Source organism: Octodon degus, unplaced genomic scaffold (assembly GCF_000260255.1).
Source record: "Octodon degus isolate 3935 unplaced genomic scaffold, OctDeg1.0 scaffold00083, whole genome shotgun sequence".
NCBI classification, from domain to species: domain Eukaryota; kingdom Metazoa; phylum Chordata; class Mammalia; order Rodentia; family Octodontidae; genus Octodon; species Octodon degus.
The window spans coordinates 135,724-147,231 of record NW_004524659.1 but is presented as its reverse complement, the minus strand read 5'-3'; the positions used below and the strand labels follow the sequence as shown (position 1 = coordinate 147,231).

General features: G+C 48.4%; 1 protein-coding gene and 1 pseudogene across 1 annotated transcript in view; one reads left to right on the top strand and one right to left on the bottom strand.

The window, feature by feature from the left end:
- Positions 1–11,508, top strand: part of Kirrel1 (kirre like nephrin family adhesion molecule 1) — a 92,673-nt gene that overhangs the window by 28,183 nt on the left and 52,982 nt on the right. The gene's annotated exons all lie outside the window — the stretch shown is intronic.
- Positions 7,741–7,815, bottom strand: LOC111818229 (annotated as a pseudogene).

The following is an 11,508-nucleotide window of genomic DNA, read 5'->3' as shown; positions in this document are numbered from 1 at the left end:
TTTTTGGGTGGAACCGGGGACTGAACTCAGGCCTTTGCCCTTGCCAGGGAAGTGCTTATTCCACTGAGCCGTCTCCCCGGCCCTTATTATTATTTTAAATTTTCAGACACGTTCTCACTAAGTCACTAAGCTGCCCAGGTTGCACTCAGACTTGCCATCTGACCCTCTGGTGTCAGCCCATCAGATTGCCGGAATCACAGTCCCGTGCCACCCCAGCAGACCTCTGTTTGGATTTACCTTCAGGTGTACCACATAAGCCGTTCTCGGAAGGCAGTCTTCCCAGCTTCCCCAAAGATTGATGATCTGCTTCCTTTGGGTTTCCAGAGTGAAATGCTTATACTGGGACAGATTCTGTTCTTAATTGTAGTGAGTTGTTTACCACCACTTCCTGTGTGTGAGACTGTGGTGCTCCTTCGGTGGGTACCCAGACTCCCTTTTCTATTTGTCTCTTCCTTCTCTTGTCTCTGCTCCAAGCACACACAAGAGTGACTGTCACACACTTCAGACCACGCCCCCCAAACTGCTTGTCAGGTGAATCTTTTTTCTAAGAGTGGCTTCTCACCCTGTAAGTCCCAGTAATGAATGTTCAATTTAAAGCCTGGTTCTTCTTCCAGTTCAGCACCTCTCACAGGATCATCACTTAATATGTGCCCAGAGAAGGTGCGCACTTTTATTTTTTCTAATATTATCTTCTGTGGAGCATAATTAAGTGTTGGTAAAAATTAATCATTGCGCTTTCCAATGCCAGAAAGAAATGACTTTTACATTATCCGCACCGCTGCTCTTCCCCAGTGGTGTGGTTAACCGAGATGCGAACGTTGTCATGATAACAGATGATGGAACCACTGGAAGGGCATTGGATTTATTGGGTCTGAGGAGGAAGATGCAGTGGCCCGTGTCCTCTGTAATGCTTTCTTCTCAGTCCCTAAACAGCCTGGGCTTCGCACGGAGCATCCAAAGCGTGGGGCTGCACCCTCAGCAGCAGCTAAACGTGGCCGAGTGGCTAGCATCGGGCAGGATCTCAACCCAAACCTCAATCATTCAGCTGATGCCCGGGCCCTTCAGCTCTTTTCTCTGGATGAGACTGGATGAGACTAAGAAGTCTCTCTATTCTTGAGACCTGTGTCTCTTGAGTGACCAGGACAGGATTTTCACCACCAAGAGGGGCAGAATTTGGCTGGCTGGGTGATACTGACAGGTGTCCTTGGTTTGCTTGATCCAGTCAGCTGGTGGAAATGTCATCACCTGCTATGGAGAACCCTGTCTGAGGCGTCACCCCCGTCCATGTTTCCTTCCTCACTCCTCTGTGGATGAACTGTGTGACTCTGAACAAGTTACCTAAACTTGCTGGGCTTTGGTAACTCCTCACAGGAAGAAGTTGGGCTAGACAGAGGCTCATTATACCTGTAACATTTTAAATGTGTAGTTGAGGTTGGAAAGAAAGTTGCAGATACACGACTGAATACTGTTTGTTTCTTCTACAGGTTGTAGGAGATAGATAGATAGATAGATAGATAGATAGACAGACAGACAGACAGACAGACAGACAGACAGACAGATAGACAGAGGCACCCACCTGTAATCTCAGCATTCTGGGAGGCTGAGGAGATGGGGATCACAAGGTCAAGCCCAGCCTGGACTTAAACAACTTAGGGATTCCCTGCCTCACAATAAAAAATAAAAGGACTGGGGACATAGCTCAGTGTGAAGGTCTTCGACTTAATCTCCAGTACTGCTTTTTATTTTATTTATTTATTTATTTTGTGGAACCGGGATTGAACTCAGATCCTTGTGTTTGCCAGTCAAGCACTTATCCTACTGAGTCATCTCCCTGGCCCCCAGTACTGCTTTTTAAAAAGTATATATGGCTGTGTATCTGTATATGTTCATATTTTTTTATTTTATTTTTTGGCAGAACCGGGGATTGAACTCAGGCCCTTGTGCTTGTCATGCAAGCACTTATTTTACTGAGCTATCTCCCCAGCCCCTGTCTATGTTTATATTTTTAACCCTCCTCCCATTTCCAGGGAAAACTGGGAACCCCCTTTTGTGGGTGTGGCAGCGATGGTAGGCTTTTTGCTAGGGATTTTGCTTAGCCCCCTGTCCAATTGTAGGTCCCGGAAGGTAAATTATGCCCGAGATAATTATGCCCGAGAAGGTAAATTGTTACCGAGATATATATAAGCAGCGGTGGATAAATACAATGCCACCTGAGGCGTTAAATTCAGAGGGGACAGGAAGTAGTGCCGGGTAGGGTGTGGATGGTGCCAGTTTGACCAGGCTTCCTTAAAGAGGTCATCCTGCAGCAGGACTTAGGAGGAGGGGACAGGGCCTGGGCAGCAAGGGAAGGAGAAACCCACACCAGAGCATGTGTGGGTCTGATTGGGGCTGGGGCGTGGCAGAGAGCTGTTAAAGCCTGTGCACCTGGATTCTTAGTAGGCTGCTTTTGTGAGTTCTCCAGAAGTAGGTCAACATAATGAAGTTTTGAGAGGCTGCATTCCAGTTTCTGGGCACAGGGACAGTACTCGGGAGAGCAGGAAACCAGGAGGATTATGAAAGCCATTGTCATCCAAATGAGATGGTCATGGGGTGCGAGCAGAGCACATTGTAAATACCTAGAGGAAGGGTTTCAGGACTTAGTTTGTGCCTCCCCTCATCCTGCATGCTCTGTTCTTGGGCATCGGCGCTGGAAGGGACTTCAGGGGTGACCTGGTCCTTGGATTGGAGAAGAGCTGCCACCTGCCCAGGCCACACTGCTGACTGATGTGGCTGGGGCCAGAGTCCCACCCTGCTCACTCCCTGCCCAGTGTTCTTTCTGCTACCCACCTATCAGATAATCTTTGTACTCGGTTTTCCTGTTGACTTTGCCCTTAATCCCGAGAGGGCTCCCCTGAATAGCACCACATTCAAGTACCCCAGAAACCCTACCAGTGGTACGCTGCCCTGTTCAGCTAAGAGCTGGGGCTTCCACTGATTCCTTTCCAACAGACCAAATCCAGGCCCTGAGGCTGAGCTCCCCAAACAGCCTCCTGAAGAGCTTGCACAATAACTGAATTGCAGGGCCACGGGAGAGGATCCCCAGGCTCAGGCTCGTACCACTGGGCTAGCTGCCTTGCACCCGTCCGTATCTGTATTGCTTTGCCAGTGTGAGGGGCTCTGCATGCCTGCTGCTAAAGCACCATGGACCCAGCATGTGTGCAGCCTGCCTCTTCCTGGGGCCTCTTCTGTGTATGCTCCACCAGGGAGGAGGGATCTTGCTTTAACCCAGAAGGAGAAGGGAGGAGCCAGTAGCAACCACCTTGAGTGATGTTAGGGTCTGCGGGTGTCTTCTAAAGTTCTTTCTGGAACCATGTGTGGCTTTCGTTTCTGCCCACACTGTATACAAGTTTTGTCTGCAGCTATTAAATGCCCCCCCCCCCCCCGCCCCCATAGGCAAAGTTCCTGCATGTAACATTTTTTCCTTTGGAAACCCTTTGGTCTTAGAAAGGGCAACAACAACCACAAGGCACCAATTTGCCTGCAGGAGCTCCTTCCATTCTCCCTGTAGTCAGTCCTTTGGGGGCGCCAGGGAGGAAGTGATAGGACAGGCTGGCTCCCTATGAGCTGGGCTAGGCCTTATTATACCATCTCCAAGGAAGCTTGCCCACACTCATGTTGGTGGGGAAGCCACCACAGTGTCAGTAGTCGACAGTATGCTTTCATTTCGGTTAGTTTCAATCTGGCAAGCATCATTAGGTGCTCAGGAAACAGATGACTGCAGTGTGGTTCCTTACCTTCCAGGAACACGTAGTTTTTATTTAAGAACATTTGTCTCAAATACAGCAAAGAGGCTCACAATGAGGAGAGGCACTTTGGGACAAAGAATCAGAGGCAGACTAATGGAAGTCCCCTGATGCCCAGACAGAGCTACCAGTTCTCTGTCCTCTGACTGACGGACAGTTCAGTATGAGCCAAAGTGCACAAGAAGAAGAAAGAGACTTGGATGTCCTCTCAGCTTTGCCATTAATACTCTAGAGTGTTCCTCAAGGGTAAGCCATTTAACTGCTCTGGCATCCTAACTCTTAAATGGGGGTGAGATTAGTTTCTTAGATGTCCTTTTAGCTTTAAGGGCAGGTCAGTCCTGGAAGGCTTCTTGGAAGAAGTACAGCTTTAGACAGTTGAAAAGAAATGCTGTACTTGCGGAACCGTCCCAAGTGATATCATGCAGAGGTGGAGATAGGAAGCAAAAGGAAGAAGCAGATAGAGACCCAGGGGTTGGCACTGTGAGCGGGTGGAGCTGGGGTGGGTAGGCCAGGTAGAGAGGCCCTGGGCTCCAGCTGTGGAAGACCACACCTCAGAGCATGAGCTTCCAGAGGAGCTCAAGGAGCAGAGTCCAGCCTGCGGGGATCCAGATGCTCTCCCTACGGCATACCCCTCCCCGCTCCAGAGCCACAAGGCCACCTCCCTGACCTCAGAACCCAGAGCTGCTCACCACTAGCGACCAGTTTTAGAAGGAGAGGGGGTGGCGTGGCAAAACCAAAGGGAGTAACTCTTTCTGTGGTTGGAATTTCTTACCCTAAACTGTGGAAACTGGACCCAAAAACGAGGTCTTTGCTTCAGACTTCCTCAGCAACAGCTGTGGGCAGCCCAGATGTTGCTGGCAGGTGTCATGTAGGTGACCCAGCATGACTCCTGCGCAAAGCCTGTGCTGCTGCCTTCACCCTCAGGTCCCTTTTTGTCCCCAAGGGTCTGACGCTACCAACTGCTGCTGGTCCTGAGTCCAGTCTTCACCTGCAGGACTAGCGACTAGCAGGGCACGTAGGCTGAGCAAAGTCAGATGCGTCCTCCCTGCCCTCCCACCAGGAGACGGAAAGAATGTACACAAATACTTCCTCCAGTGTGGGGGGAGTTGGGAGAGGAGGAGGATAGGAGCTGGAACCAAGAGAACGGAATAGGAAAGGAGATGTGGTCAGAGAAAAGAGTTGGAAATAAGTGGAGAAGGCAGAAGTGGCACAGGGTAGGGCTGCTGAGGGCTGGAGCAGGAGAAGGGCAGAGAGAGACAAGAGCAGGGAGGGCTTGACTCTAGGACTCCAAACTGTGGTTTAGGGAGAAAGCAGGCAGGGAGAAAGAAGAGAGAGGAGGGAGGAAACGAGATGGGTGAGGGAGCACGGCAGCTGGGAGCCCAGCACAACAGGAAAAGAGAGGCCAATAGGGTGAGAGGTGGGAGAGGGGACCGGCAGCAAAGGAGCTGGAGAGGAGAGGGCAGGCAGACTGGCAGAGGAGGCATGCATGGCTGGTTTAATGAGCCACTCTGCTCTCCCACTCCCCAGGAGAGGCGACTACTAATTATGCCTCCAGCCTCCCGGGTAGGCAGAGGTTAGGAGGGCGGAAGAAATGCCCTAGCCAGGGAGAAGGGCTGAGGGCCTTGGGGTGGGAGCAGGTAGGAGTGCTGAGCTGGCAGGATGGCAGATGGGACCTCTGTCCCACCTCGCTCACCCAGGCCTCTCTGGATGAGCATGCCTTTTTTTACTTGACGCCCTGGCACCGCTCTCCTTTTGGATGGATGATAAGAAAGCCAGAGTTCATGTGAGGAGGTGGCAAAGAGAGCAAGGAGCTGATTTATGGCTTTCTTTACCCCACATCTCTGTGGGGCCTCTTTCTCTGCCCTGTGTCTGCCCTGGTGCTTCAGTTCCACATGTCGGAGGCACCGAAAGCAATCCAAAGCCAAGTGCAACTCCAGCTCCTCCCTGCTCTTGTCCTGCTGGAACTAGGAGATAGTTTAATCATTCATCACCCATAATTGCTTGTCTGAGTGATTGATCCCCTGTGGGTCCCATGGAGTGTAACCAGGTGAGTGGGAGACAGCTCCTATCCCATGAGGGGCTTATGACCTAATTGGAACTTGTGCGAGATGGGGAACAGCAGCATCTTTAGAGAAATCCGGGGGAATCAGACATTGGATATAGAAAGAACATGGATGTTGAAGTCAGATATACTTGGTTATAATCGTTTAGTAAGTCTTGGGTCAGTTTCTGAACATGTTTATTTATTCATGCGAGGAGAGATGCACAAGTTATACTTACTTCACAGAAGAGTCTGACACAGAGAAGTTAAGTCACTGATCTGAAGTCTCACAGCAGAATGGGGCAGAACAGTAGGAGTAGAGTCAGAGACTACATTTAACCCACAATCCACATCCTTTCCTGGAAATGGGGGTGATATAACAGAGTGCCTGAGTGTGGGGAGAATTAGGCCAGCCCAAAGCGCTCGGCACATAGTAGGTCTGCAGTATGTTTATGTCCTCTCAGAGCAAAGCAGTAGATGCTCAATTGTCCTGTGAGTAGAATATCCAGAAAGCTCAGAGCAAGGGCAAATTGCTTCTTACTAGGGTGTCTGGAGAAGGTTTGACCTTCAGGGAGAATTAAGAGGATTTCAGTCTTAGGGATAGAGCAGGGGCAGCCCCAGGGAAAGAATGATAATCTAGAGACCACTTCAAAAAAGACTAGCGCTCCTGCTTTCCTACTGTGTTCCCATGTGGGTTTTCCTAACGCTATTTCTGTTCCTCCTCCGCCTTTCCATTACTATCAAGTCCCTAAGAGAAAACCAGCTCACTTCTGCCTCCAGGCCGAGAACTTTCCAAGTAGGCAGCCCTGTCTCTCTCCACCATGGACCCTTGACCGTTACCTCCTGCAAAACTACCCACACACTTGTCTCAGGCCTGCTCAGGGACTCCTAGTGCGGAGTTCGCAGGATGTACTCTTGCTTACATCCTTTGCTGGGGTGCGTATGGTTGTGTGGGTGTGCCACCCAGAGTGGCCGGTGATGGGTTCACGCCACTTCAGTGAGATTTAGGGAGAGTTTGGGTTATTCCTTTCTTCTTTAGTGTTCCCAAAGCTTTCTAGTTGTAGCTAGCAGCAAGTATTTACTCTGTTTGCTGATGCTGTGCAGGCATCGTGCACCACACTGTGGTTACAGTGAATGAGATAGTTTCCGTCACTGGGGAAGGAAAGCCCAGGAGGCATTTTCCTAATCTGAAGTTTTGGAGTACTACCATATCTTAGGGGTTTGCTCAGTTATATTTCAAATTTACTTTTCCCCTGTAAAAGGGGTGTGTGTGTGTGTGTGTTGTGTCCTGGGATTGGATTTAGGCCCTTGTGCATGATCTACAGTCCCTGTCCATATTTCTTTCCTTTCTAAACCATGTAACTGATACACAGTACTTTGCATGTACTAAGGATTTCACAGCCCCTTTGTTTAATTTTCGCTAATGTCCCATAAATAGTTACTACCTCTGTTTTATAGACGGACAAACTAATAACTAAGACAAATTCTCTTTCGCTGGATCTAGGATGCAGAGCCTGACCTTTTTTCTGGATATTAGTGTGTGTTCCGCTGCGCAGCCCTGTCTGGTGGAAGTTACCTTACCCAGAGGGCTCATTTGCCTTTAAGTTGGAGTAAATGACCTTTAGCTTCGTGGTCAGCTGCTCCAAGTTTTATTAAGCACATAATTGCATCTGGCTGTGTGTGGCTGTAGTGTGAAGAGATACCTGTGGCCCAGCCCTGCCCTTGGGTGCTGTCCGTGCACCAGAGGCATAGGTAGGTGTGGGTAAACCTGGGCAGGGCTTGTGGGCTGAGAGCAGGAGAGCAGTAGCCTAACAGCAAAGCACTGCACAGGGTGCACGCCTCGCACAAGTCCGACAGGGCGAACAGCTCTGGCCAGTCCGCCTGGGCAGATGTTCCAAGCGTGGGACCACACGAGCACATTTTTACACAGGGGCCATGCTAATCTTCTCTGTATCGTTCGAATTTTAGTATATGTGCTGCCGAAGGGAGCACAAGAGTGCATTTTTGGTAGTCATTCTAATCTTCTGTCTTTCCTGCTTTGACAGAAGCTTAGGTGTGTGCGTGTGCACGCACGTGTGTCTGTTTTAATACTTCTCTGCAGGCAGCCAGTGTGCAGTTGGTTGTAAGGCAAGCACTTATGGGAATCCTATATTTAGATAATGAGGGGAAAATTTTCAGACCTCCTGTGGCAATATATCGAAATTTATTCTCCTCCAATATACATCAAGTTTATCTCTTAGCTCTGAGTTTTTATGAGATCGAATGAGTACCTGTAATACAGGAGAGAAAGCACGAAATAGCAACTCTGAAATCAGAGGAATGCTAATTTTAATCCTAGACCTAATATTTAGTCAGACTTACGACACTGGCTGAGTTATCTGAGCTTGCTGAGTCTCACTTGCCTCATGCAAGTGGGGAAATTATCTCCACCTTCCAGGGCTGTGCAGAGAATTAAGTGAGATTGTATGTGTAAGGCACTCTATAACCAGATGGCTTAATGTGTTTTCGTTAAATTTTTAATTTTATACTTTAGGAGGTAATGCATGTGGTACAAAAATTCAAAAAATGCAAAAGGGTGGAGAGTAAAAATAGCATTTTCTCACTGCTGTCCTCTAACCACTATTTTTCTTCTCGTCATGTGTCTGAAACCTTAAGGATCCCTGTATATGAGGCAGGGTGAGGTTTAGGGTCTTTGAGGCCCAAGGAGTTTAAACAGGTTACCTGAAGTCACCCAGATGGACATGGTGAGATTGGAGCCTAAAGCCTCCTGTCCCTGTCCCAGCTTGCTGTGTTCTGCATTTCTCAGTAGAAGACATCACCAGCGATGACGGGCCCCGAGTTGCAAAACTGTATGACTTTGGGTCGTCGATTCTTTTGAGAATGTTGTGGAAGTATGGCTTCCTTTCTTCCCCACCCCATGAAAACATGCCATTTAGACTCTTCTTTCTTGCAAGTAATTTGAGATGATTCTTCTACCATTAGAGGCCCAAGACCCCAAACCATTTCAGCGTTTTCTATATATACTCAAAGGACTTCAACTCTATGGAACTTCTGTGGGGGGCAGAAGCACATGACCAGGGACCTGTAAGCCAAGCCCACTCTCCAAGAAGCCCAGGGTTCTGAGTCAGAAGATCTGGGTTCCACTCTTGGCCATGGCATCATGACATGTCTTAGTTTTGTGACCTAGTTTTGGGCGAGTCGCAGCTTCTCTGAGCTTCATTTTCTTCATCTATCAAAGAAAAGTTGGTGTTCTCTGTCCGCAAGGAGTTTTGAACTCACATTTGTGAAGTCATTTTCCAAAGGATGAAACTGTAAGCAAATCTGTGGTCTTACTTCTCCCTGAATGGCCTGGGGTGGGTGAGGAAGCCAGAAAGAAGTACTTGGAATTCTACAGAGCAGCTTGGAGAGCGCCCCCTTTCTCTGGATTGGGCTTCCAGAGTCCAAGGCCCCAGCCCTAGGTATGAGTGCTGACTCATGTGGTTTTGAGCATTCCATCCTCATGTCTTGGCTTCATCTGCTTATCCCAGTACAAAGTGAGCAATAATCCCATTATCAAGACGTGTCTCATTAAGACATCTCTAAGATGGAGCTAGCAAACAGCCTGGTAGAATGGAGGCTGCTGCCTGGGCAAGCTCTCCCTCCCTCCCCTGTTCATTAATGATTATGGGAGGTTTTATTCCCCCCAACAAAAGTGTTAATTAGACATCATTCTGAACAGGGATATTACACAAGTGAATTAAACTCAAACCAATCAACAAGCCAGCTCTGTGCTTCAGGTCCCCTGAACGAGAAGGGAATTGAAGGCTGTAATGGGAAACAAATGGTGGGATGTCTTCCCTAATATAGAATAATAAGTAGGAAGGTTCCCTTCAGCTCTAGCATTGCTTCTTTGCTGACGGATTCCTTATCTTGCTGCCTCCTCTGCCTTATTGTTTTCTCTTTATCCTTCTCTTTCTCCCTTCACGCGCACACACACACATATCACACACACACGTCCTTACACCTACACCTATGAGGCTTAAGAGAGTCAGCATTCCATTTTTGTAACTGACATAGACTTTGTTTTGCTAGTTCCCAATGTCCTCTGTGGGTGTGAGGACTAGGTGAAGTTAGAAAGAGACTGTTGACTAGGAAGACCCCAAATCCAACTCACTTTTGTCATTTACCACCATTGATAACAAGTCCTCGAAGCATTTCTTTCTATCTATCTATCTATCTATCTATCTCTTTCTCTCTTTTTTCCTTTCTTTTCATTCATGTATTTGATACAAGGTCTCACTATGCAGCTCGGACTCAGTGATGCTCCTGTTTTCAACCTCCCCAGTGCTGAGATTACAGGTGTGCACCACCATACCAGCACTTAGTTGCTGACACAGCACTCCCTGGGGGCAGAGCCTGTGGGGGCTGGTGTGGCATGCGGGACCAAGGATCGAACCCTGGTCCCTGCGCTTGCCAAAGCAGGCACTTAATCCAATCCACTGAGCTATCTCACTGGCCCCCTCGAAGCTTGTAGAGCCAGCAGGCTTCTCCTCAGAACACAGGTGTGTGCACTGCAGGTGAAAAATGTCTGTCTATTGAGTCTGGATTGGTGCTGCCTTCCAGGAACCTCTGTGGCCTGGCAGAGCCTTCCTGGTCTTCTTTGCCCACTGTGGACAGCATGGGCAGACTTAAGGGGAGAGTTTTATTCCTTGTGATTTGAAGGCTTCCTGCTGACTCAGGGAGAGGTGATAGATTGGAAAGTCTTAAAAGCATTTGAGTATGAACCAGATAGAACAAAATTAAGTACTGAGCATTTGGTATGTAATGGTAACTGGGTGACTGAATCTGCTGGGGAGACAAGGGCAGCAGTGCGGAGAAGCTGAGCAGATGTTGGGAGGATGTGCTGGGTCTCTCCAGTCAGAGCAGGAAGCCCCTCATCACCTGAGAACAGAGAGATGAGGTCAGAGTACCAGGGAGTGGTGTTATGTGGAGTCTTCTCCTAGTATTTCAAGGCCTGGCACATAGGGTACTTAAACAGATTGGTGAAGTCTATTAAGTGCAAATGGGCTGTAAAGGAACTGGAACCCCAACCTCTTGTCTCTGAAATTAGTCAGAAGGGAATTGAACTGGTGACTCAGGCCTGTAACCCCAGCACTGTGGTTGGCTGAAGCAGGAGGGTCAGAACTTCAAGACCAGCCTGGGCAGCTTACTGACTTAGGGATATCCTGTCTCAAAAAGTAAAAGTAAAAAGTGGGCTGGAAATGTAATTCATCGTGAAGGCCCTAGGTTCAACCCACTAGGGGAAAAAAAAAAGCTTTTCCTGTGAGCAGCATGAGGTGACCTGTGAAAATGGTTCGCTACTTTCTCAACCCAGAAAACTCCACAACATAATGAAAATAAAAAGGCTCAAATTTTCGCATTCGCTTTAAGAACACGCATGAAACTGCCAAGCCCATCAGGGGTATGCATATCCGAAAGGCCACCAAGTATCTGAAAGATGTCACATTAAAGAAACGATGTGTACCATTCTTACAGTGGTGGAGTTGGTAGGTGTACCCAAGCCAAACAGTGGGGCTGGACATAGGGTCAGTAGCCCAAAAAGAGTGAATTTTTGCTGCACATGCTTAAAAATGGCAGAGTAATGCTGAACTTAAGGGTTTATATGTAGATTCTCTAATTATGTTTTTTAAAGGCTACCTTTCTTAT